This window comes from Echinops telfairi, unplaced genomic scaffold (assembly GCF_000313985.2).
Source record: "Echinops telfairi isolate 266 unplaced genomic scaffold, ASM31398v2 ScPeMD7_5592;HRSCAF=6446, whole genome shotgun sequence".
Classification (NCBI taxonomy): domain Eukaryota; kingdom Metazoa; phylum Chordata; class Mammalia; order Afrosoricida; family Tenrecidae; genus Echinops; species Echinops telfairi.
The window spans coordinates 52,519,022-52,526,133 of record NW_022109491.1 but is presented as its reverse complement, the minus strand read 5'-3'; the positions used below and the strand labels follow the sequence as shown (position 1 = coordinate 52,526,133).

The window sequence follows — 7,112 nt, the reverse complement described above, 5'->3', positions numbered from 1 at the left end:
ACAGTTGTATGAGCCCCTAATAAAATGTTTTTTTAAAAAATGCCACGGCTTGGGTCAGGCACACCTTAGTCCTCAAAGTAGCGCTCCTGCTTTTCAACACTTTAAAGAGGTCTTGTGCAACAGATTTATCCAACACAATGCTCCTTGATCTGATTGTTCTCTCCATGAGCATTGATTGTGGATCCATGCAAGATGAAGTCCTTGACAAATTTAAACTTTCTCTGATTATCATGCTATTATCAGTTGTGAGGGTTTGGGCTTTCTTTACATTGAGTTGAAATACAGACTAAAGGCTGCAATCATGATCTTCATCAGCAAATGCCTCAAGTTCTCTTCATTTTTAGCAAACAGGTTTGCCTCATTTGCAATAAGTCTTCCTCCGATATTAATGCCACATTGTTCTTCATATAAGCCAGCTTCTCTAATTATTTTCTCAGCATACAGATTGAATACATTTGATGAGAGGACACAGCCCTCACATAAACTCGTCCTGATTGTTAATTCTGCAGTATTCCCTTGTTCTGCTTGCACAACTGCCTCTTGATCGATGTAGAAATTCTGCATGAGCACAATGAAATGTTCTGGAGTTCTCCATAGTTGGTTATAACCCACACAGTTGAATTCCTTTGAGTAGTCAATACACTGCTATCATCCAAGATCCATCTGACATCAGCAACCATATCCCTTGTTCTCCATCCTATTTTGAATCTGGCCTGGACCTCTGGCATTGCCCTGTCAATGTCCTTTTGCAACTATTGTTTGATGATCTTTAGCAACAACTGACTTGCATGTGGTATGAATGACACTGCTCTGCAAGTTGAGTATTCTGTGGGCTCACCTTTCTTTGGAATGGGCACAACTGACTCTTCCAGTCAGTTGGCCAAGTAGCTGTCTTAGAAATGTCTTGGCATAGATAAGTGAGTACTTCCAGTACTTCATAAGCTTGCAGAAACATTTCAATTGGTACTCCATCCATTCCTGGAGCCTTGTTTTTGGCTAATGCTTTCAACACAGCTTCCTTCAGTACCATTGGTTCTTGTCCTTTCCTGTCTCCTGAAATGATGGAAGGTTGACTCATTCTTCGTAGTACAGTGATTCTGTATATTCTTTCAATTTCCTATTGATGCACTCTCTAGGTGTTGACTTGGATGAATATACAAATAAAAGCATACTCAATCTGTATGTGTATGTATCTACAAAAAAAGGCATGGGGGCTACATATGACCTGCTCCAGCTAGACAAGAGAGAAAAAGAATCCAATTCCCAACAATCTATGGCCAACTGCCTTCCACCATCCATCCTTCTTTACCATAGTCTGACTCCAATTGTTCTCCACTCTACTTTTCTGCTGGTTCTGATAATACATTGAAATGGCCACACAGAACTCATAGACAACATTCATGATTAAGATAATTTATTAGAGAAATAAACAGGTTACCACAAGTCAGGATCAATAAACAGTGAAGCTATTGGTCCGCAGCAGTGCCTCTCCTCACCAGTAGCCACATTTCTCTCTTTGGTCCTCAGTCTCTCGGCCACTTAGTCTCTGCCTCTGTGATGCAGGGAACCTGCCTATTGCTCAGCCTCACAGTCTCATAGTCTCAGGGGTACTCCTCTGTTCTTTCTGTTCATCTTCTGGCCTTGGCCTCTTGTCTTGCCATGGCAGGGCCTTTGCCACTTCAGGCAAGCATTTCCCACATGCTATACTTGTGACTCTTCTTCCTTGATGGTCCTGGGACTTTGCTCCTCTGTGCCTACTTCTGAGATCTCTTTCATGGCCAGAGTTCCTCCGAATGTCAACCCAACCTGACCAATCCCCTTCATTACTATTTCACACACTCTATTTGCATAGTCCTATCTAATAATGAAGAATCCCTGGTGGCATAGTGGGTTATACATTGGGCTGCTAACTTCAAGGTCAACAGTTCAAAATCACCAGCCACTCAGAAAGAAAAGGATGTGGTTTTCAGTTCCCGTAACCAGTTACACTCTTGGTAACCCACAGGGTTGCTGTGAGTCAGAATCAACTTGGGAGGAGAGAGATCGATCTGATCATTTAAGTTTGGTTGAAGCTTACATACTGCATACCCTGTGCCAGACACCACTCCAACCTATGTGGTACTTCAGTAATCCTTATCGTAGTAAGCAGTATTGCTGTAAAGTAGAAAGTATTATTGCTATCCTCTTTTCCTTTTGTAGAAAAGGGAATCTTTAAGGATTATGGAACTTGCTTACTTCCTTATAGAATAGGTCCTTATAGCCTAAGTCCCTTCAACACACAGCATTGTATTTTAAGCCTGTGGATAAAAGAGGGCTGATGCAGCAATAAGGGTAAGACAAGCATAGAATGTGCAATGGAAAACCAAAGGAATACATGCTGCCCTGGAAGGGACATTTGAATTAGATTTTTACTTTGTTCAATTCAAAGGGAAACAAATATTATCCAATGCCAGGTGCAGTGCTAACTTTTGAAGACATCAAGGATATACAGTTTAAGCAAACAAACAAAAGGTTCTGCCCTTACAAAATATAGAGTAGAACAATAAGATAAAATAGATAACAGCAATACCACATCATAAAAGGAATAAAAAACAAATGTACACATTATAGAAAACAGCACAGGAAAATGGAACGTTATATTTTAAAGTGCCTTCCTGTGTGTGTAATGGCTACAGTCAATTGGATAACAAATTCCTTGGGATCACCTTCTTATTCTTTGTATTTGCCTGAAACAAAATTTTGGCATGATTCCTGCACACAAGACATTCAGTAATTCTCTGCTAAGGATACTTTGTTAATCAAGGATACAGAAAGGAAGAGAGTGCTAAATCCCACTACCCACCCACCCATTGGCTCCCCAAATGGATACACCCCTCGGGAGCACAGTGAAATCTTGAGGACAGAGCACAGGAAGACAGTGGGCCATTGCCTGGAGTTTCAGAGTTTGTGACAGTGTGCCCTTGGCAGCAGGACAGGCAGTGTTTTAGGATGAGTGAGATGCTGAACTGACTGCCTCTGGAAGCAATAGGCTTGGGACTGTGGTTCTGTCTTCCCCAACAGTTTGTCTCCTGTTTCACTTTTCACTGCTGGCTGGCTTACAAGTAGACTTGGGTGTGTTTGAGATCTGCGTGCATTCTCTCCGTTGCCCTTTGCATTCTGGCCTTCCTCCTCAACAATGTAAATAAAGGATGAGATCAATCCAGACAACATAAAGATAAAAGATTCCCATAGACAGCAAGACAAAGGAGTTCCTTGTATATGGACAGACTGACTCAACTCCATTTTCATACTCTCTCTTCAATTGCACTGAGTTTGCATCTTCTGGCTCAGTTGTGTGTGTGTGTGTGTGTGTGTGTGTGTGTGTGTGTGTGTGTGAAACTCATGTCATCATGGATTATACTTGGACTGTTTAACCCCAAGGTCAGCATGAGGTCACTGTAAGTGTGGATTGACTTGATGGTCGTGAGGAGGTTGTTTTTTTAATTTGAAACTGTGGTGCTGCACAAGCTTTCTTCCCCAGCGGTGCTGTCAGGAACAGCAGCATCTACCCTGTGCCCATATCCAAAAGCCCTCTGAGCCTTTCTGAGATTGGATTGTGCCAATCCTGGTAAAGGTCAAAAGACCCATTTTCCTGCTTCCCAACCCAGTGCTCTTCCCCCTCACTGCCCCTGGGCTAAACAGTTTCATATCTAAAAGGAAAATTTGCAGAAAGTGTCATCTGAGCAAAGCATCCCAGGCAGAGGCAGTGACAGAGTTTGTACTAGCCACCCCTTCCAATAGATGCGCCTTTCAGTGGGTTTCTGTTGTGCCCTCTGTCTGGGCCTTGCCTCGCTTCCTGTTTATGTAGTCAGTCCATGGGAGTGGGGCTGTGTCTACTTGTGTTCTGTTTGTACCACTCCGGAGCCCGTTGACAAACCTTAATAAACATATTATCATGATTATTATTGTTATGATAGCTCAGAACAATAATCACAAATCAGCACACATTCCTTTCCATTTTGAGAATGAGGAAGATGCACATTCCTAGTGCAAAGAACTTCCAATAAAGATCCAAATGTAAGGAATAGATGTATGAGCTCCAAATACGGGCAGATTAGATAGTAATTATCTTCTCTCCTTAGAGGTAGTAGTATATAAGACCATTCCCTTCCCAGGTCGCAAGAAAGAGTGAGAATGAAGTAGAGATGAAAAACGATAAGGGAAAAATAGTATTAAACCACAGTTTGTTCTGAAACAGCAAAGACCACAGCTAGGGCTGACCCAGTGGCAGAAAACCTGTTTGAGCAGTGATAAGGAAAATCATTTACAGGACACATTCATTTAAATCGTGGGAGCTGAGCTTTCCCTGGGTTACCTACCTATTGGATAAATGCTGTCAGGTTATGCTGTGAGCTATTCCAAAGAGATGTAATAATTAAATTTCGTTTCATTTAATTTGCAAGGCCTTTAATTAAAAGCTAGGCTTGTCTGTGCAGAGAGATAAAGCTGGGCACATGAAGCTGGGGGAGGGGCGGTTTAGGCGCTGAATGCAATAATTAATGATCAATTCGGAGGTCAGAATCCTGGCACTATTTTTGTACAATCAGCACAGTGAACTGGCCATTCAACTGGAATAGACTCAGGAGCAGAACAAACATGTTTAAGTGACTTTTTTGAAACATAGTAGCAATTAGGGGGTAGTGTGGAGGTTAATTTAGAAAGTTTATCGATCAGAGAAATAAATCTATCAGTGATCACCAATGATGAATGACCTAGAAAAGTCTAATTCTCCAGCCAGAATTTATCAAATATTAGATTCCGTTTTGAAAAGACACACAATTCACATTGGTGGCTAAAGTCTTGCCAAATGTCCTTAATCTATGGACTGCTAAACAATCTGTCTCCCTTCTGGATCTTTGGATAAATCCATTCACCTAACCACTTCAACACAATCCAGACTGGCCAAGACTGGTGGAGTTGAAACTAAAAATGAGCCATAGAATAAATTCTAGGATACAAGATTTCTATTAGTATTCAGGAGTTCAACATCTAGAATTAGTGTCAGAGGACAGAGTATGAATTAATGCCCAATATTAATCTCTGGAGTTAGTTAGGATTAGGGGGTTAACCAAAATCATCCATCTTTAGACAGAGTTGTATTTCATTATGTACAGCAATAAAATAAAGATTTTGTGCTTAGATGTGAATTTGCTGCTCTGAAAAATGACATTCTTTTAGACGCACGTTTTGTGCTCGAGAGAGCTTTATTATGGAAATGTATCCCGGCATGGAATGGTGAGGTTGGTGGAAGGATGGTTCCTCACCATGCTCAGGGCCGTGGACGATGAGGTCCACAGTCACTTCATTACCATTACGTCCACAATTCTTATCTGGTGAGGTGTCCCTTGAAAACGATGGGTCATCTTCTAGAAAACTTGTGGACAGTGCCTCTACCCAGCTGCTTTTCTGGATGTCACCCCTTTGCTACATCCCCCCCAGCCCACTCTGGGTTGTAGTTGCTCTCTAAAGAAAAGAAGTTGCGTTGCTTAAAGGCTTCCCTCTGAGAGCAGGTACATGGGAACCTCAGAGCACGTCCATCAGAATTGCCTGGAGTATTTTTTAAACTATACAAGCACTATCCTTTCCTCAGCTATCCTTAACCAGGGTCTCCAGGGACTGAGACTCCTCAGCTCAAAACCACTGGGCTTGATAAACTTTAGGATTGCTCCCAAATCTAAGGTCAGATTATTCCAGGACACATAATTGTGCTCTCTTGGAAAGCAATCACAGCACCTGAATCCCGGGGACCTGATCTCTATGATTATTGAAAAGTCTCTATTATATCCCTGACAGTCATTGTCTATCTTCTATTGACACTTTGATTTCTCACCCACCATAGCTACAGAACTCCTGAGAATCTCCAGACATGGAAGAGAGAAGCAATTATCCATATGTCTCTGAGCAGGGAAGCTTTCACTGAGAGACATGATTTGTTTATATCAAACCCATTGCCGACAATGGTTTCCCCCTCATGGCAACTCCCAGTGGTACACAATGGAGCTCCTCCTAGGGCTTTCTTGATTCCAATCTGTAAAGAAACAGCTCACCATTCCTTTCTTCCACAGTACCTCTAGGCGGTTAGATCCACCATACGTTAGATTAGAGGTGGAGACCAAACTACTTGCAAGCAGCCAGCAATTTATATTTGGTATAAAAAGCATAATAATAAAATAACATAGTTCAAAAAGTTCATCTGGATAACTGTGCAGATACCACATAGTATATGTAAAGAAAGATGATACTGTAACATTTATTCAACAAACCCACTGCTATTAAATGGATGGAGAATCGTAGTGACACTATAGGTCAGAGTAGAATCACCCCCAAGGATTTCCAAGGCTGTCAATCTTGGCAGAAACAGACTGTGATGTGTTTCTCCCAGGCAGCAGTCTCGTGACCTCTTTGGACAACCTTTCCCTTAGCAGTTGGATGTTTAAACACTATGCCATCATGGCTCCTTATTTATTTAACTATTAAGTAATGCTTAAGTTTCCAGGTAGATCTCCTGGGTTTAGTTAACACCACCCCAGCCACTGAGTCGCTTCCAACTCAAAGAGGTCCTGCAGGACAGAGCAGGCGTGCTCCTTAGGGTTAACAATATTGTAAGTATTTATAGGGTCAGACAGCCTCGACTTTCTCCCATTGATCAGCAGAAAAGCTTTAATGGTCAATCTTGCAGTTAGTTCCCACGAGGACACCAGGGCTCTTCTTCTTACCACAGTGACTGGTTTCTTGGGTGAATCCATTCATAACTGCTGCTGGACCACATCAAGCTTCTGGTTCTACCTCAAGGCAGCCATGTGCCACGCACCCACAGTTCCTCTAGCAGCGCTGATACTCTAGTCTCCCGAGGGACTGCTAACCTTATTGCGGGGCTAGCACAGCTTTCCCTGTGATGCCTGTGGCTGGTGGGAGGCCCTGAGTGGGAGATGCCTCGGCACTAAACCCTGTTTCTCAGAGCCATGCATTCCCTGCGTCATGTTCTCCAGGCTATAATTGCTGGGGAAATCGCTCCCTTGAGAAAGGTTGCATAGCATGCTTTGCTTTCCCTTTCTTGCTGGGTCTATTTCGGG

At 42.4% G+C, this 7,112-nt stretch overlaps 1 protein-coding gene across 1 annotated transcript in view; it reads right to left on the bottom strand.

Annotated features, from left to right (window-relative positions):
* OPCML (opioid binding protein/cell adhesion molecule like) overlaps positions 1–7,112 on the bottom strand; it is a 1,483,171-nt gene that overhangs the window by 1,332,398 nt on the left and 143,661 nt on the right. The gene's annotated exons all lie outside the window — the stretch shown is intronic.